Below are 17,868 nucleotides of genomic sequence, written 5' to 3' on the forward strand. Positions count from 1 at the left end.
TGTTGTGGTGGTAATGTAGCCTCCCGTCATCTGGTGTTGGTGGTGGTAATGTAGCCTCCTGTCATCTAATACTGGTGGTGGCATGTAGCCTCCTGTCACTACTGGTGGTGGTGGTAACAGCCTCAGTCATCTGGTGCTGGTGGCGGTACGTAGCCTCCTGTCAGGCCTGCTGGTGGTGGAGGTGATGTAGCCCCAGTCATCTGGTGTTGGTGCCCCAGTCATCTGGTGTTGGTGGTGGTAATGTAGCCTCCCCGCCATCTGCTGGTGGTGGGAGGTGATGTAGCCTCAGTCATCTGGTGTTGGTGGTGGTATTGTAGCCTCCCGCCATCTGCTGGTGGTGATGTAACCTCAGTCATCTGTGTTGGTAGTAGTGATGTAGCCTCTCATCTGGTGGTGGTGGTGATGTAGCCTTCTGTCATCTGGTGGTGATGTAGCCTTCTGTCATCTGTTGGTGGTGGTGATGTAGGTTTCTGCTATCTGGGTGATGGTGGGTGATGTAGCCCTGTCATCTGGTGGTGGTGGTGATGTAGCCTCTGTCATCTGGTGGTGGTGATGTAGCCTCCTGTCACATGGTGGTGATGATTTAGCCTCAGTCACCTGGTGTTGATGTAGCCTCTTGTCATCTGGTGGTACTCGGTGATGTAGCCTCAGTCATCTGGCGCTGGTGGTAGTAATGTCGTGATCTGGCGTTGGTGGTAGTAATGTCGCTCAGTCAGGTGTTGATGGTGGTAAAGTAGCCTCAGACATCTGGTGTTGTTCGTGGTAATGTAACCTCTTGTCATCTAATGGTATTGCGGATGCCTCAGACATCTGGTGCTATGGTAGTAATGTAGCCTCCTGCCATCTGGTGGTGTTGGGGTGGTGGTGGTGCCTCCTGTCATCTGGTGGCGGTGCCTCAGCTCATCTGGTGGTGATGGTGCCTCCTGCCATCTGGTGGTGGTGGTGCCTCAGTCATCTGGTGGTGGTGGTGCCTCCTGTCATCTGGGTGGTGGTGTCTCAGTCATCTGGTGGTGGTGGTGCCTCAGTCATCTGGTGGTGGTGGTGCCTCAGTCATCTGCTGCGTGGAGGCATGCAACCTCAGTCATCTGCGTTGGTGGTGGTAATGTAACCTCAGTCATCTGGTGGTGGTGATGTAGTCTCAGTCACCTGGTGGTGGTGGGGTGCTCAGTCATCTGGTGGTGGTGATGTAGTCTCAGCTTCACCCGGTTGTGGTGCTCAGTCATCTGGTGGTGGTGCCTCAGTCTTCGGTGGTGGTGATGTAGTCTTGTAGTCACCCGGTGGTGGTTGTGGTGCCTTAGTCATCTGGTGGTGGTGGTGGTGATGTAGCCCCCGTCATCTGGTGGTCGTGATGATGTAGCCTCCGTCATCTGGGTGGTGATGTAGCCTTCTTCATCTGATGTTGGTGGTGGTGATGTAGCTTTCTGTTACCTGGTGGTGGTGGTGGTGGTGGACAGCCTCCTGTCATCTGGTTGTGGTGGTGATGTAGCCTCCTGTCATCTGGTGGTGGTGGTGATGTAGCCTTCTCATCTGGTATTGCTGGTGGTGATGTAGCCTCCTTTCATCTGGTGGTAGAAAGTGATGTAGCCTCCTATCATCTGTAGTGGTGGTGATGTAGCCTCTATCATTGGTGGTGGTGGTGATGATGTAGCTGTTACCTGGTGGTGGTGGTGATGTAGCCTCTCTCACTTTTGTGGTGGATGTAGCCTCTCATCTGGGTGGTGGTGGTGATATAGCCTTCTATTATCTGGTGATGTAGCCTTCTCTCATCTGGTGGTGGTGATATAGTCTTCTGTTTTCTTGGTGGTGGTGGTGGTGATGTAGCCTTCTGTCATCTGGTGGTGGTGATGTAGCCTTCTCTCATCTGGTTGGTGATATAGCCTTCTGTCATCTGGTGGTGGTGATGTAGCCTTCTGTCATCTGGTGGTGGTGATGTAGCCTTCTGTCATCTGGTGGTGGTGATGTAGCCTTCTGTCATCTGGTGGTGGTGATATAGCCTTCTGTCATCTGGTGGTGGTGATGTAGCCTTCTGTCATCTGGTGGTGCTGGTGATATAGCCTTCTGTCATCTGGTGGTGGTGATGTAGCCTTCTGTCATCTGGTGGTGGTAGATGTAGTGTTATCTGAAATATAATAGTTACCCCTTCATAGTTTTCTGTGATGAAATATAATAGTTACCCCTTCATAGTTTTCTGTGATGAAATATAATAGTTACCCCTTTTTAGTTTTCAGTGATGAAATATAATAGTTACCCCTTAAACCTTCTTCTTCTTCCTCTCATCAAAACACTAATCCTTCTTATTCTTCTTCTTCCTCTCATCAAAACACAAGGGAAAGATCTTATGAAAGATACTTTCACAAAAACTAGTGAAATTATTAAATATAATTGTTTTATGGGACATGGTGGTGGTGATATAGCCTTCTGTCATCTGGTGGTGGTGGTGATGTAGCCTCTGTCATCTGGTGGTGGTGGTGATGTAGCCTCTGTCATCAGTCTGTCCCTTGTTCTTCACTTCTGTAAGGTTAGATGATATAAATAGTTATATAGATTTAATGATGAATACAGTTGATAGATTCACAGACTTAATAATTGGCAAAGCCAACAGATGCTTATTTACAGTAGGGTCCTTTGCTTAGGCTAGGTCTCTAATCAGTAATAGCATGTCAACAGGAGAAATAGAGAAAGTTTTCTGATCAATTTAACAAGCATTACATTGCACTTGGACTAACTGAGGTTGGCAGATCACTTCAACATTATATATTTTGTGGTTAATACAGAAACAGCTTCATCTGTTATGTATTTTTTACTTTTAGCTATGAATTGTTTTACACTATTACTGGTTTTGATGTACTGTAGTTTGGTAACTTGTTTCAGTCTTTTATAGCTGTGAAGAAGAAAGTGTTCTTTGCTTGAATGTAAACACCAGGTACGGTATACCACAAAATTATGTTCCCTCCCTCTAGTGCCTGCCGGTTCATATCCCTAATCCTTACAAAATTTGGTGTTAAATAGTCTGGCCACAGTTTGTTGAATATCTAATAAGAGTGATTCAGACTCAGTTGCTTCACTCTATCTGTCACACTTAACATTTTCAGTGATTGAAGAACTCTGAGACCAATGTGATCTCTTGCATTCACGTCAAGAATAAACCTCGCTGCCTTGTTTTAAATTTTTTTTAATTTGACTTTTAGCTTCTGTGTTAAGGCAGAGTGTAATAATGATCAGGAATAGTCTAAGTGACTTTGTAGAGTGCCAAGCAAAGTTGCTATGAGCATCAGCTGAGACATATGGCATTTCTATAAACAAATTGTTTATCCTAACATTAGTTTTACTAATTATATTATCTACAATTTATTCTCCAGATGAAGAAAGTCGAGAGTTAGTCCAAGGTATTTCACTGAGTTTACAGTTGAGATGGGTTCATTCCCACATTGTAGTAAAACTACCCAAAGTTGGACTCAGTTTGAATTACCAGTGCAGATGCTGAGTTGTAATTGGTCTCTACAAAACCCTGGGCAGTACTCAAATTCTTGAATCTAGACTCTATAGTACCAAAACATCTTCTAACACTAAACTAGGTGGGAAGCACGTGCAAAGGCTACTTCAACCATAGGTGAGTTATACAATAATTCAATTACTGTAATGATGCTTTTACTCATGTCCATACTAGTGTACTAATGACAGTGAAGAGGGTGAAACAAGAAGAAAGCTGATATTCTTCTTGAGGAAACTGAGGAACTAGAATGTGTTCATGTTCATTGGTTAGATCATTTCCACAAACCAACAAGACCTTAAAGGATCCACAGATTGGCCTTAACACATGTACAAGCTTTACACATTGATCACTAACTTCTTGAAATAAATCCTAGAATGTTTTGATGAATGTTTTGATAGCCTGATGTAGACTATAAATGTGTGAATAAAAGAGAGTGAGAAAAAACATTCAGTGATGGTGATGCAGCAAATGATGATGACGCTTTCTCCAAAAGACAAATTTTGAGTAAAATCCTTTATTCCCATGATGGATGCCCTTGAAATCAGTGTGAAAAAAAGACAGTCGCAAAAATATATAAATTTTAGTTGATTTAGAAGAAGAAAAGTTGTGTGACAGTGTAAAGTTTCTGATGAAAGACTATCCTGACGATATTTTGATGTTAACCTTGTTGGGGAAGTAGAGGACTTTCATGTTTATACCAAGAAAAATTATTCTAATAAAGGATATTTATGCCACTAGGACCTCTATCAAGTCATCTTCCAAGATAAGATTCATTTAGATTTCTCTAATGTAGAAGCAATTTGTGGCCACTTTTTAGTCTAATAGTAACAAACTGCTCAGGAGAAAGGTAAATTCTGTAGCTGAAAAGGATTAAGAATGAACTATGGACATCAATGCTGTGAGAAAAGTTCTCTGCATGAAGCACTATGTGAATAGAAAGTGAAAAATTTGTAGCTTATCATTGGACGACTTCATCCATGACTTTGCTCTTGGGAAAATATGAAAGAAAATGTTTTAAATTTTATGTAATGTTCAAACAGAAGAGACAGCGCCAGTCGCATTACTGCTTCCATTTACTAAGGGTGAAACTGTTTAATTTCTTTATATAATAGTAGGAGTAACAGATTATCTCAACTGTTACTCAACTCCAGTGTGATGAATAACTTCTGTTACCAAAATTCTCACGTATACTTGGAGTGCACTTGACTAACTGTACACTGTAGACTGGTCAACTTAAACTGGTCCTAGACTGGGTCCTCTTAAGATACACTTTGCCATCTCTGTAACAATATCTTCTCTGTAACAGTAAACACAGAAATGGGGAGAACATAATATCTCTATCTTTACCAACTGTTATATATGTAACAACCTTCCTGGGATGTCACCACTTGTAACAATCACTTGTGAAACATGTTACCTTATATTCTAGACATATCAAAACAAAGTTTATTGGGTCTTCAGTAACTTAATCAAATAGGTTCCTTTTTTGTATTTATTGTAAAAGGTTTCTATGTGCACTTTCAAAAAGGATCATCACCGTAACTTAATCACTGTAGCTATGAGTGTTAAATGAGGACGGAGGCTATCTTAAAGTAGCTCTTCTAAAATATGTATGATTGAAGTGGGAGTGATCTTGAGTAGGGACCCTTGAGGGAGAACGGAAATACTGTACATCTGACGTCCTCCCTCGAAGAAAGACTGAAGCACATCGACGATGACTCTAAATAATGTCTTCCTCTCGTCAGGGTTAACAAACTACTGCCCGCAATAGGTGGCCAGAGAGCCGGATACTTATCCCTTAGCTCAGCACCAAGTGACGTGACTTCCCGTGGACAGACCTTATCACGTGCTCTAAACATGAACCTCATAGCTAGTGGAAAGTTACAGAGGGTGATAGTTATACAAGTCTAATGTAATTAACCCACATTTATAAAAATACTTCTGCCTATAAGACAGGGGCTAATACAAGGGTTAATCTGTGCAATGTTTTATGTTAAAAGTCTTCAATTTCATATTTGCTAGTTAGGAAATCATAAAGTATTTTATAATACAAATAAGGCTTTTTCTATGATGTATATGTTATCTAGATTATAAGTTGTTCATTGCCTCTTTGCCAATGTATACTGTACAGTATATGTAAATACAGTACTGTACATAGTTTTATAAAAAATAAATAAAAATATTGACCTTTATGTTAGAATGTAATTCACCCATTCTCACTGTTATATACTCTATTTTTTTTATGGTATGGAGCCTCTAAATCTTGACATAGCTTAGGGCTTCAGCCTGTCTTAATACAGCCCTCCATCTAGCACTGATTGTAGTGATTATATAGTTACTACAGTACAGTACAATACAGTAAATTTAAGTTTAGTGTTATTAAGTTTGGTGTAATATTGTACAGTATTGTACATATTTCTACTTTAATGTTAAGCATGTCAGACACAGTGCCTCTCTCTCCACCCACTAAGGCTCCAGCAATCATAGGAAAGTAAATGTCCTGCAGTGTTTTTTTTTTTACGGGAATTAGCCCACCAAGGCACAGGTCAAACGACCCACAACGGGGCCTGGGGGGCGAAAAAAAAAAAAAAAAAAAATTGAAAATAGAGAAGAAAAGGGTCATACTGTGTTAATCTACACCACGAAGATGCCGGAAAACCAGCTTTTTAAAGTGATACAGATTGTATAAGTATGGAAACACAGAAGAAGGCAGAGCATTCCACAGTTTAGCTGTGTGAGGAAAGAAGGAGGTACTATAACGGGTTATTCTCGTGTGACCGACATCCACAGAGAAACGGTGGGCACAGCGGGCAAGAATTGTGTTACGAGCCCACGACCTTGACGGCGGTACACAGGATGCCAAATCCACCGAACATTGCCCGTTAAAGTACCTGTAAAAGAGAGAGAGTGAAGCAACATTACGGCGAAGAGAAAGGGAAGAGAGATTGTCGACTAAAGGAGGAGAGTTAATAAAACCAAATGCCTTTGATTCCACCCTATCTAATAGTTGGACAGAAGAAGAGCCACCCCAGATATGAGAGCAGTACTCAAAGTTAGGATGAATGAATCTCTTATATACTTGGAGCAACTGCTCAGGAGTGAAGTACCTACGGCATCTGTACAGCATTCCCAACTTTCGGGAGGCAGCTTTAGCTATATTAAGGATGTGTGAGTTGTTATTAGGCTTTTAAAGGGTAATATCAAATGAAGAATTTGTTTTAAAAGATACTGGATACAGGGAAGTGTACAGGTGTGTGTAAGATAGGTGTAAATATAGAGGAGAAAGTAGAGATGTGTAATAATTATGTTAAAGAAGAGGTACTGCATGAACCAACCTTCTGGAAAACATGTAACAACACACGGGTGAACATACTGGACGTGGCATGCTATGTGTTTTACCTTGATAAGAGATGAGTTTATCTTGGGCCACTGCAGGATGAGTGAAGGAAGTGGGTGAACTTTTGACAGTTTCTCTAATGCATCTTTGTTGGTCGGTCCACTCAGTCTACTTCCCCGACCTTGTCTTCCTCTGTCAATAAAAAGTGAGTTAGTGAAATACTGTACAGGCATCCCTCAAGGTACAGAAGCTTGAGTAATGGAAATTCACATTAAAGAAACAAAAAAAAATATGGAATAATCTTTGAGATAGAGAGGAAAAACTTCCATTAGTTACAGGGACACTGCACAGTACTGGTATTGGTTTGCACATATTCCATGAAGAATCTCCACCCCAACTTATTACATCTAAAGATTAACCACCTTAATGATATTTGTGGGGATGAGGTTAGGTTAGGTTAGCATTTGGGTGGTTAATCTTTAGGTGAAATATAAACTAGGGTGGAGATTCATCAGGTGATCCCACTATTACATGGTGCAGTAAACTTGGTGTAGGGGAGGGGGGGGGGGAACCTTTCAGTCTTATATTGTACTGTACTGTGTTTTCCTTTTAATTTGCATACATGTTAAGTTTTATAAGGCAAGTTTAAAATTTAAAGACCTAAATGTTTTGTGCACACCACAGTTAGCCACAGATCTGTAATGTGCAGTTAAGGGTCCAGGAATTTTGAGTGTATGTTTTAGGGCTGCAGTCCCATACTGTACCTTAAATTTCCCATTGAAATACATAGAATGATTTAACATGATTCAACACCACCCACACCTGCTGTGCTGATAGTGAAGTGAAAGAATTAAACAATGAACTTTGAGATGACTATCACAGATTCATATCATTCTTGATGGCAATCTTTCTTTTTTTTAAGAAAACGTAATACTGTACAGTGGGGTATGCTATAACGAATCTAATTGGTTCTAGAACCTTGTTCGTTATAGCATTCGTTCGTTATAGGATTAATCCGTTCCAGGCCCCCAAATACAACCACTTAACACTGAAAAATATAATATAAAATTGTAAAAATTGTAAAAAAGTGCATAAATATGCATCTAAACCTCTGAAATAAAGAATATCATTAATATTTGTAATAAAAAACAATAAATTAGAAAAAAAAAAAATTAAATAATGTTCGTTGTAGGAGTTTCGTTCGTTATAGCATTCTCAATTTTATAGGTAAAACCGTTCGTTATAGGAATATTCGTAGTAGGATCCGTTCGTTATAGCATACCCCACTGTACCAGTATTATAGCTAATTAAGATGAAACACTTTCAAATATTAATGGTAAAGGTGGAGGAGACAGTTACCACCAGAAGTAACTTATGGATTTGAACCAAAATTCCTGGAGATACTATTTGCATGACACTGAAAACGAAAATGGAAGCAAGAATATACAGAACCTATTAGAACCTGACCTAACCTTATCTAACATCCTAACCTGTGGACACTTTCAGCAGACACCAGAAAGAATTTGAAGGCCTTTTAAAAGTGGTGTTATAGGAGAATGCTAAGAAAAGGCTACACTGAGAGAAAAACAAATGAAGTACTAAGATTAGCAAGAACTTCAAGAGAAATACTTGAAATGTACAGAAAAAGAAAAATGGGATACTTGGTCATATAATTAGGGATGAGGGACTAATAACAAATATTAATGGGCAAAGTTGAGGATAGGAGGGCCAAGGGGCCAGAGGAAGTCAGAGACTGGGATGGATGAAATAAATTAATAACTGGGTTCTCAGAGAGATACATAACCTCAGAGGATTGGTAAAAACAGCCCAAAAACATTTAGAGTGGAGGACAGTATTCTGTATAATTGATCTTTAAATTCTGTCACAACTGCAGTTGAAAATGTATAATTACAAACACAAATCAATTGCTCAAGCATGATATCAATTTACTGTGGAAGGAAAATGAGGGGGTTAAAAAGGTATTTGCTCCCATATTGGCACTGAGTGACAGTCCTGTAACTACTGTATAACCTAAAGTTACCATAAATGTACTATGTGGATATGTGCTTTCAATTGACTGATTAAATTACAGTTTAAGGACACCATGACACTTTAAGAAAGTTGCTATTATTGGTGTCAGATATCAAAGTAAGTACTTTCTCCTTAATATGGCAAGAAGTTCGCGGAACAGAGCCTCCCCAGCTCGGAAGTTAGGTAAGGTTTGGTAGGTTTCTTTAGTTGGTTAGGTCAGGTTCTATTAGGTTCAAGTAAATGTAGCCTCTTTTAAAAGACTTACTATAATAATAAGAACATCTGTGGAAAAATGAATGAAATCGAACAACTCCTTCTGGGGGTAGTGCTGTTCTCAGAAATTACCCAATTATTTTCATCTTCATAATCTCCTAACACAGGCTGACAATACATGACTTTTTTTTACTTTTATCCTCGTTAGCCGCTTAGGTGGTCGGTCACGTCTCTGTTACGCAATGTTGGCAAGTACTGGGCATGCACTGGCTCCCGAATATATCTGAACCTGCTCCAGTGCTGGTCAAGTCTGGTCTTGAAAGAACTCACACTCGGTGCCATCACAACACTCTTTGGCAGGTTGTTCCAAGAGTTCCAAACTTTCACTCTGAAAAGGTTTGCCTTTACAGGCTTGTTCAACCTTGAGTTGTGACCCTTGTGGGGCAAGCGTCTGCCAGCTTCAGGTATGGACACGTGACTGAGTAGTGCCCTTTGATATATTTATACACCTCAATTAGGTCCCCCCTTGCCCGTCTGTAGTATAAGCTAGTCCATTGCAGGTGTTCTAATCTCTCTCGGTAGCTGTGGTGCCGAAGTGCAGGCACCAGTCTGGTGGCCCCCCTTTGTACATTTTCAATCAAATGACAGTCTCAAGAATTTCTCGGGGACCAGACTGGGTGACAGTACTCTAGGCGGGGAAGCACCTCACTCTTGAAGATCGTTATGAGGGACGGACCAATTAGATATCTGAACGACCATCTTATAAGACCTAATAATTTAGTTGCTTCATTCACCTTCTTCTTACAATGGCCCGAGAACTTCAGTTCATTGTCAATATACACACCCAGGTCCTTTTTGCATTCAGTCACAATTAATGCAGTTTCTTCATCCTGTTGGGACATATGATATGCCTCCTTACCATTGGTACGTCCATGTGCATCCTTTTGCACTTCGTGACATTGAATCTCAGCAGCCATTTCCTCGACCATTCTTGAAGCTCACAGAGAATTTTTCTGCAGCCCTTCACAGTATGCTTGGTTCTTAATTTCCCTAAATAACTTGGCATCGTCCACAAATATTTGCATGGAGGCATGTATAGCTTCTGGCATGTCATTTATGAAACAAACAAACACCAACGGGCCCAATACACTGTCCTGTGGTACCCCGCTTGTCACAGGTACACATGACGATTTTGTACCATTAATCACCACACACTGCTTGCGATCATGGAGAAAGTCTCCAATCCATGCTAGGACACTTCCCCGAATCCTGTACCTTTTCAATTTAATTTCCAGCCTTTCATGGGGTACGCTGCCAAAAGCCTTGGCAAAATCTAGGTATATATTGTTGATATTGCCATTAATTCAGTATTAACAATTTCCTAAAGTCACAATTTCAGCATATTAGTATTTATAACTTAGTATATTTCAGGGGTAAATATATTGGAGGCAAAAATACTCATAACAGAACTTGCTCCTGTAATTATTCAGATCGTGGCTGTCGGCTGTTTTTCATTGAAACCGAGTTTAAAAGTACCCAATTTGGTCAAATTTCACTAATGCATCGGTCTTTGTTTGGATATTAAAAAATATGTTTTTCTGATGTTATTTGATGAGTTTCGAACGAATTTGATATTCATTTCAGCCGGAAATCAATAGTTTTTGAGGTAACCCCACCCACCCATCAATTTTAAAGACTTTTTTTTTAGTAAATCACATTAAAAACCAACCAACCAACAAAACCAAACCTAACCCGACCTAACACTATTTTTCTGATGAAACTCTGCAATTGACGTAAAATAATCTCTATCACAATGTCGGCACAGCTCTTTCCACGGGAGCCACGAATTACCCAAAAGTACCCAAATGTATCCAAAAGTACCCACAAGTATAGCAAATAAGGGTAAAATCTTAACGAATATCTGTTATATATACATAAAACATGTTTAATAACATTTTTAGTGTAATTTTGTAAAAATAATTTGTAAGATGAAATAATAAACAACGATAAACTTTCAGTATTGGCAAACGCTAAATTCCAAAGAGTTCGTGAACAAGGGAGATAACTCAGATCCATCGTGATGCACTTTGCTAACCTAACCTAACCTAACAAAAAGTAAATCCTATGGCTATGTTAAATACCCCAAAGTAATGCAGAGGGAACAGCACAAGAAGCTCCTGCTGGACTTGAAGCAGAAGAGGGAGGAGTCGAGGAGGAACGGGGACAGGTGCACATGGGTTATACTCAGGGGGAGGGTAGTGGAAACAAGTGTGCCGACACAGGGCCAGGGGGCAGCAGTGCACCCTCCACCCACTCAACCCCCCACCCGGGAGGCGGCACCAGCTCAGCCTACCGGACAGGAGGGAACGAGCGCCGTGTAAACAATGACATTTTTAACCACACCCTGCAAAATACAGTGTACTTAGCAAATGCTGCAGCTTCTGAGAATGTGGGTGGAGCGGGTTTATTACTAAGAGCAGAGACGTTACCGAGAACAAATTCTGGCTTGAATGTCATGTACACTAATACCGACACGTTCCTTGATAAGAGGGAGGAGTTTGAAACACTACTAAGAGTACACCAACCAGATATTGTAGGAGTTGTAGAACTGTTGTACAAGAACAGGAGAATCGACCCAGAGGAATGTGAGTTCAGTATTGCTGGATATGACTCATTTACGAACCTAACTCAAGAATCCTGCAGGAGGGGTGTGGTTATCTACGCTAGGCAAGACCTTAGAGACAGCCAGGCGAGGGTACAGGGAGAGGATGTTTTTGAAGAGTCCAAGTGGTGTAAAATTAAATTAAAGGGAGGGGACTTACTTATCGTCGGGTGTATCTACAGATCCCCGAACTGTGGCCCACTAAATCAAAGGAACTTAAGAACCTTAATAAACAATGTGGCGATGCTCAACCCCAGCCACCTCCTTATCATGGGGGACTTTAACTATGGCGACATCGACTGGAGAAACGAGTCAACCCCGAATGACTTGAATAATCCTGCTACTCTTTTTGTAGAAACTCTGAGAGATAATTTTCTGTTCCAACATGTGAGAGACCCGACACATTACAGAGGGGAGCAAACACCCAAGCCACTTGACCTCATCATAACAAACGAGGAGGGTATGGTGGCCAAACTGGAACACCTTGCCCCAGTTGGCACCAGTCACCATACAGTGTTGTCATTCAGATTTAACTGTTACCTAGTTCAAGATAAGGCCAGGCCAAGGTGCAAATATTACAAGGGAAATTACAATGGGATGAGGGAAGAGATGAGGGGTATCAACTGGCCTGACTTATTAAGGTACAAGAACGCAGACACTACGCTGAATATCATAACTAGTAAAATGACCCATTTGATCGATAAATATATACCCAAGACCAAACCCAGTGCTTCTAGGAATACGAGGGGATCCCTACACATGAACCATGCGGCGGTCGACAAAATTAAGAAGAAAACCCAGAAATTCAAGACGTGGGTTGGGTCAAACGATGAGCAAGACAGGAGGATGTATGCAAGAGCCAGAAACCAAGCAAAGATAGAGTGTAGGAGGGCTGAAAAGGAGTTCCAAAGGCTGGTTGCACGCGAGGTCAAGTCAAACCCAAAGGCGTTTTACCGCTATGCAAAGTCGAAATTGAAAACGCGAGTAGGAGTATCAGACCTGAGGCTTGAAGATGGTAGTTACGCAGATTCTGACCAGGATAAAGCTGAGGCATTGAACAGCTTCTTTTCCTCAGTGTTCACAAGAGAGGATGCAACTAACCTTCCTGCGTTTGAGGACAGACGGTTCGACACAGCACTGACCCACATTGTGTTCACAGAAGAGGGTATTAGAAATAAACTGTCCAGGCTAAAGGTCCATAAGAGTCCTGGACCTGACATGGTGCATCCTAGAGTGCTAAGGGAGCTGTGCAACGAGCTTGCAGAGCCCCTGAAGATTCTGTTTTGTAAATGCCTGGATGAACAAATGGTCCCCAGTGAATGGAAAGTGGCTTATGTGAGTCCTATCTTCAAGAAGGGCGATAGGCACTCCACGAACAACTATAGACCGGTGAGCCTGACCAGCATAATATGTAAAGTACTTGAGAGTATTATCAGAGATGCAGCGATGGAACATCTACTACGAAACAACCTTGTAAAAGATTGCCAACACGGTTTTATGCCGGGGCGCTCTTGCTTGACACAATTGCTCAAGGTATTGGATATTTGGACCCATATTCTAGAACGGGGTGGTAATATCGACAATATTTACCTAGATTTTGCCAAGGCTTTCGACAGTGTACCCCACGAAAGGCTGAAAATCAAACTGGAAGGGTACGGAATTCGGGGAAATGTCCTAGCGTGGATAGAAGACTTTCTACATGACCGCAAGCAATGTGTGGTGATTAATGGCACGAAATCGTCATCTGTACCTGTAACAAGTGGGGTACCGCAGGGTAGTGTATTGGGCCCGCTGTTGTTTGTTTGTTTCATAAATGATATGCCTGACGTTGTACACTCCTCCATACAAATGTTTGCCGATGACGCCAAGTTATTTCGGGAAATTAAGAACCAAGCGGACTGTGAAGAGCTGCAGAAGGACCTCTGTGGGCTCCAGGAATGGTCGAAGGAATGGCTGCTGAGATTCAATGTCACGAAGTGTAAGAGGATGCACCTGGGGCGTACCAACGGTAAGGAGGCGTACCATATGTCCCAACGGGATGAAGAAAATGTACTAGTTGAGACTGTGTGTGAGAAGGACCTAGGTGTGTATGTTGACAATGAGCTGAAGTTCTTGGGCCATTGTGAGAAGAAGGTAAATCAGGCAAATAAATTATTGGGTCTTATAAGAAGGTCGTTCAGATATCTAGACGGTCCGTCCCTCGTGACGATCTTCAGGAGTGAAGTGCTTCCCCATCTGGAGTACTGTCACCCCATCTGGTCCCCAAGATATGCTAGGGACTGTCAGTTGGTTGAAAATGTTCAAAGGAGGGCCACCAAACTGGTGCCTGCACTTCGGCATCTCAGCTACCCTGAGAGATTGGAGCGCCTGAACTTGCCTAGCTTATACTACAGACGGGCAAGGGGGGACCTAGTTGAGGTTTATAAGCATCTCAGGGGGCACTACTCAGTTGAGTGTCCTTACTTGGAGCTGGCGGACGCTCGCCCCACAAGGGGTCACAGCTCAAGATTGAAGAAGCCGCAAGTCCGGAAAACCGTGAGGGCAAACTTTTTCGGAGTGAGGGTTGTAAACTCTTGGAACAATCTACCAGACAGTGTTGTGACGGCACCGAGTGTGAGCTCTTTCAAGGGAAGACTTGACCAACACTGGAGCGGGTTCAGGTACATTCAGGAGCCGGTGCATGCCCAGTATTTGCCAACAGTGCGTGACAGAGACGTGACCGATCGCCCGGGCGGCTAGCGAGCCGACCTTTTGGTGAAGAATATAAAGGAAAAGAGACGTGACCGATCGCCCAAGCGGCTAACAAGCCGATCAGTGGCGAAGAGGATAAAAGTAAAAAAGTAAACGGAAACATCGGTAATTATATCTCCATTTTGGATAGGCGACTCTTTGGAATTTAGCGTTTTTCGCTGTTTATTATTTCATTATTTTGACTACATTTTAATGAAAACATTATTAATCAGGTTTTATTGATGTAAAACATATATTCGTTAAGATTTTACCCTGATTTAATGTACTTTTGGGTAATTCGTTGGACCGCTTTCCACCTGTTCAGCCATATCTGGTTATTCTGGTATTGAAAAATCAAATCTCGACTCCCGACGCATCCCCGTATTGTTCATTGGCTAAGACAAAAAAACTCTTGCCCAATTATAAGTCTCCTATCGCTATAGCCAATAAGAAACTCCCACACCACCCCCCGCACATGTGCTGTAGACGCTTAAGAAGCCAACACGGAGGTAAGGAGCACTGCATAATGGGTGGTCAGACCTTCTCTGTGAGATGTAAACAACAAATGGCGACACTTGTAACTGACCAAATCTAATAATATTGAAAAATTAATATCTCGGTTATCCTTAATTTCCAGCGGAAATACTATAGAAAAAAAGTCTTAGAATTGTCAAAACATGAAAAACATATTAATAACAGTGAGAGAAAGACCGGTGAATGACTGAAATTTCACCCCCAATTTTCACTGATTATATTTGGGAATACTGTATTATGTTGGGGAAAAATATTAAAATGGGTGAAATCATGTGCTAACCTAACCAAACCTATGAAAACCTAACCTGACCTGACCTAACCTATATTTTAACTCAACTATATCTAGAAAACTAAGCATTTGCACAAGAAAATGAATAGAAGGAAAATAATAATCAGTGTACAAAACTGGGGTATAACTGCAGTTTTGGACAATACCCCTAGTAGTTGAGCAATGTGTTTTTCCGATTGTTTAGAGAATTTTATGACACTTCTTTTATAATGTATCCCTCGCAAATTTCTTAAATATACCGGAATCACCATAGAAGTGTCTTAAAATTGTCTAAACAACCAGAAAAGCAAATTGCTCAACTACTAGGGGTATTGTCTAAAACTGCAGTTTTACCAAAACTCTTAAAAACAATCATAATTATTTAACCACTGACGGACACTAGCCGTATATTTGCTTTTGCTGCTTTATTAACTTTATAAAATTAGTTACTAGAATTAAAATAAGCACATACCTGCATCTGCTGTTTCCCAAACACAGGTAACGTGGTACTGTAGATGTGTATAATTTATAACTGGCAAAGGTGACAGCCTCGCCACCAGGTAAATTTGTTTGTTTCCTAATATTCTGGTTTCTGAGCGGGCGCAGTTCCTTTACTCTTATCGCATTTTACCCTCTATTAATGAGGCTAAAACGTGATTTAATGGCCTATATATTATGCTAAACTATTTTGTAATAATATAGAATTTATTTAAACTAGTCATACTGTCATAAATAAATATATATATACAGCTGTGTTAAAAACGTTTATGCATTAGGGAACATCTTTCTTCACCTCGGGGCCTTCTGGTCTAGGGAACTTCAGCACCGGATTCGAGTGGATTAAATGACGTCATAATGTGTCAGCATATAATCAAGAACTAAAAACAGTATCTTATCCTTGTGTTGTATCGAACTAGTATTATTTACCTTATATAGCTTATGGCCACCCACTATAGGTGACCCTTCTGAGTAATGTCAATGTGTAAGTTCACATTGATTCAGTAATCAGTATGTAAGGTACAGTCGGGGTCAAAAGTCCACTTAGCAATGTCTGGCATGTACTTCTGAAGTTCTGAGTTATACATATATGATTGGGATATACTAATAACACTAATTGCCTGAACCACAAAATGGGATTGGGAGAGGAGCCACTACAAAACTTTCCTTAATACCTAAGATCTTCGGGTACTTACATGCCAAATACTGTCAAGTGTTCAAGACTTTTGACCCCGACTGTACATTACATAAACACTGCATGTATGCAATGCACCAAAACATTGCAGGTACAACAATGCTGTAATTTTATTTATAACTTGTCTTCGTGACAATATAATTGGTTTGCTTAGATGGCATTTTCTTATCATTTATATATTTGACAAACTTAAATCAGTCACTTTTCAAAGTAAATAAATAAATGAACCATGCACATTTATTTTTATCATAAATTGTATTCCAAATGCTTTATGGCTGAAATTAAATCAGACACGAGATTCTCAGGAAAACAAACTATATTAGTTCGATAACCTAAAATTATTTTACGAAACACAGATCATGACAAGCAATGAGTTCTTTTATAACTCTCGAAATATACTCGTGAAGAGGCATACATACTTTCTTTAGTAGGACTGTGTATACTAATAAAAGTATTATAGCTTTATTATTAAAGTGTTCCGATGTTCTTTTGTTTTGCTTTGACAGACAAATGTAAACATCCATATTTGCTTTATCCTGAGAAAAGACTCTAGATTCATCTACACAGACGGGAAAGAAACACTCACGAGAAATAACACCTAACTGGTAACCGGACATCAGTATGATCGCATTTAAAAAAGTTGGGATTTCTTTACTTACTTCGACAGCTTTTATTTTTTTCACCGCAAAGGAGTTTACATTTTCCACTGTTAACTTTTCAAGCATGGTCCCTTCAAGCCTAATTATACAGCCAAAGTCATTAATTTGTCTTATTTTATAAATTTCCAATATTACTCCCGTTGTTGTCAATCTTGGTACTTTTATTTTTCTTTATAAAGAATGACTTGTCTTCAGTATTACCCTGTAGCTCCACATTTCAAAGTCCTCTGGAAACAATGACCATGTGAGTGATATCTCTTAAGGTCTATAATATAAGCATATAAACAATATCTCTGCTAACATATTTGTTGCTTCCCGCGCGGCAGCTTACACCTCCCTCCAACACTCAACTTCAGTGCTCTTATCTAATGATAACTGTCATTTAAAAACTTGTCAATGAAGAAAGTAAAACTGACACTCCTTCAAAAAAGCTGTGTATACTGTAGTGTTTTGCTGCTTCTTTGAAATATATAAAAGCTACGTATTTTAAATTGTTTTGGGACGTTTAATTTTTAACACATTAGCCAGCATCGTGTTATAACACTTTTTTGATGTAGTTAAAATAATATAGGCTTACTTACACGGCAGTTGTCATGATGGTATTGGCCTATTCTTAATCCTTACAAGTCTTCCTGGTACTGGTAGTCCAGGCAGTTTATATTTAAAGTTTTCCACAATCGCGCTGGGCTGGCCTCAAAAAGCAAGCTGCATATTTGGGTATTTTCAGCAATTATAAAGTCTTTCCTCTT

The 17,868-nt window shown here is 40.5% G+C and overlaps 1 long non-coding RNA gene across 4 annotated transcripts; it reads right to left on the reverse strand.

Moving 5' to 3' along the window:
* Positions 1–2,386: 2,386 nt before the first annotated feature.
* LOC121878349 lies at positions 2,387–17,861 on the reverse strand. 4 transcript variants are annotated; one of them, XR_006091133.1, is made up of 3 exons: positions 17,701–17,861; positions 6,893–7,022; positions 2,387–2,511 (listed from the first exon to the last, which is right to left on the reverse strand). It is a non-coding gene; the product is annotated as an uncharacterized LOC121878349 (long non-coding RNA). The 4 variants fall into 4 exon arrangements; XR_006091135.1 differs by lacking the exon at positions 17,701–17,861 and adding an exon at positions 16,462–16,480; XR_006091134.1 differs by lacking the exon at positions 17,701–17,861 and adding an exon at positions 16,196–16,214.
* Between the last annotated feature and the right edge of the window lie 7 nt (positions 17,862–17,868).

Source organism: Homarus americanus, unplaced genomic scaffold, assembly GCF_018991925.1.
Source record: "Homarus americanus isolate GMGI-L3 unplaced genomic scaffold, GMGI_Hamer_2.0 scaffold41027, whole genome shotgun sequence".
Taxonomy (NCBI): domain Eukaryota; kingdom Metazoa; phylum Arthropoda; class Malacostraca; order Decapoda; family Nephropidae; genus Homarus; species Homarus americanus.